The sequence below is a fragment of the Dasypus novemcinctus genome, chromosome 2 (assembly GCF_030445035.2).
Source record: "Dasypus novemcinctus isolate mDasNov1 chromosome 2, mDasNov1.1.hap2, whole genome shotgun sequence".
In the NCBI taxonomy this organism is placed as follows: Eukaryota; Metazoa; Chordata; class Mammalia; order Cingulata; family Dasypodidae; genus Dasypus; species Dasypus novemcinctus.
In genome coordinates, this window is record NC_080674.1 from 57562137 (window position 1) to 57564535 (window position 2399).

Consider the following 2399-nt stretch of genomic DNA (forward strand, 5'->3'; position numbering starts at 1 on the left):
TAAAAATAAATCTAAAATAATAATAATAAAGTTATTTTGTAGAGATTCTTGTAGTAAGAGCCTCCTAAAGTCTGTTTTGTCAGCTCAGTTGTCAGCTAGTGATTCAACAGAACATTCTTTAAACAAACAAACCCCCAAAACCAAACAGCAAAATTCCCAGTCCTTGAAGGTGAGCTTTCCTTGTATGTTGGGGCACACATTTAACCTTCCTCCAGGCAGTTTATATCCTTAGTTTTCACCTCTTTCTTTCACAGACCTGAAGGTCAGCCAGAAGTGAAAGCTTAGGACCTTATCAGGTCGTATCTGAGCTTTCCGCCAGGCCTGGGCATATACGTGACCTGGTAGATTCCCTGGAATTTGGAGGAGCTCTTCAAAGCCCTTAATCTCCAAAGAATCTCATCTTCTAGTCTTTCCTCCCAACATTGTTTGGTTTGCCAGTTTATTTGCCCCAACATTTATCCCTGCCCCATGCAGCAGTGACTAACACAATTGCGTTTAACTGTTTTTGACAAATACTTTGCATCTAGTCCCTTAGTTCTGGGAGAGTTTTAAAGTAGACAAACTAAAGGCAGGCACCTTGAGTGGTTTCTCTAAGGAGCCAAAGACAGGTCAAAATAAATGAACACAATTCTTTGAGAATAAGGTCTGTTTTCTCCCTCCAGTACTAGAGATCTACATTGGAATGCTTGTCTTCAAGGCCATTGCTGAGCAGGGTGTGGGGCCTGTGCTATGACTAGTTAAAATACCAAAGAGCTATCTTACTGAGATTCAGCTGTTTTTGCTTGATTAAGCATTCTTTTGGTTGCTGTAAACATTTGATTAGTCCCCAGAGTTCTGATAAGGTTGATTCTGACAGTTTTTTCCCCCAAGCTGCTTCTTTTTCTTCTTGTCAGTTTTTCTCTTTTAGCTGTAGAACCTGTTTTCAAGTAAAATTGCATTTAATACCAGATTTATAATGTAAATAAAAATGGACTTGCCAAAGGTCTGTTTTTTTTTCCGATTGCTCTCTGAAACTAAGGCTCAAGAGAATTGATGAAATTTTCATTAAGAATATTAGGTATTCAATAAAAATATCGAGAATACAATGACTATAACTAAACTCCAGTTTAAGTATCCCAATTAAAATAGATTCTATGATTTGATATCAAAAGAGATCCTTTCGACACACAGGGAATTTATTTTAGAGGTTTCCTGTAGAAGGAGAAACCTATGGATAATGAGAGAATGCCAAAAGAGCACTGAGTCTAATTGGAAACAAAACAAAGCAAAACAAACTTGGATTCTAGTCTTGGCTTTACCATTTCTGAACTGTTGGACACTGATACTAGTGACTCTTCTGAAAATGGAGCTACTACTAAGCTTGTCTACTTCACAAGGATGATTGTATTAGTCAGTCAAAGGGGTGCTGATACAAAATACAGAAATCGGTTGGTTTTTATAAAGAGTATTTATTTGGTATAGAAGTTTACAGTTACCAGGCCATAAAGCATAAGTTACTTCATGCACCAATATCTATTGCTATGTGTTGGAGCAAGATAGCTGCCAATGTCTGAGAGGGTTCAGGCTTCCTCTCTTCCCAGCGCTTGCTTCTCTTTCCTTACAACCAAGCTCCCAGGGTTCTTGGTGCTTACTTCCCAGGGGTCCAGCTCAAGACTCCCACTTGCTTCTCTGTGGTTCAGTTTCTTTGTGAGTCCCTACCCACCAAAGGGGTGGGGGCTCAACATCCTACTGATGTTGTCCAATCAAAACCTTAATCATTATTTAATCAAGTAAAAGTAAAACCTCTGAATCATCAATGTCCAGAGGGACAGATCAGTTTACAAACATAACCAGTAATCTCTGTTTGGAATTCATCAATAATATCAAATTGCTACGATGATGTAAGAAGTAGTTGATTTAATACATGTAAAAGCCCATGTGAAGCATTCTATTACTTATAGTCCCTTATGGTAAAGTGTATATGTGGGTGGCAGGAATAGGGTGGGAAGTTGGGGGAGGAGGGAATGTCCTGGAAACATTTCTCTTCAAGATGTTTTCACCTTCACTAACCATTCCTTCACCCAGATAGTATTTATGGAGTGCTTACTCTGCTCAGCTCTGCCAGGTGTTGGGGGTACAGCAGTGAAAAAAACTGGTATGGGCTTTCCCCTTATGAAATCCATAGAATAGGATCCATTAAGTGGATAGCCATAAAATTGTGATACATGCCAGGAAGAAAGAGAGTGAAATAGTTCTGATTCTACTAAGAAGAAAGTCTCTGTAAGTGTGGTTTTCCCTAAGCAGATATTTTCACCTCAACTCAAATTGTCTGTGGACCCCCAGAGTGCCATAGCAGGACCTCAATGGGCAGTGAACAGAGAACAAGAGAGACCCTCTACACTCTGGCAGCAGCACCAGAG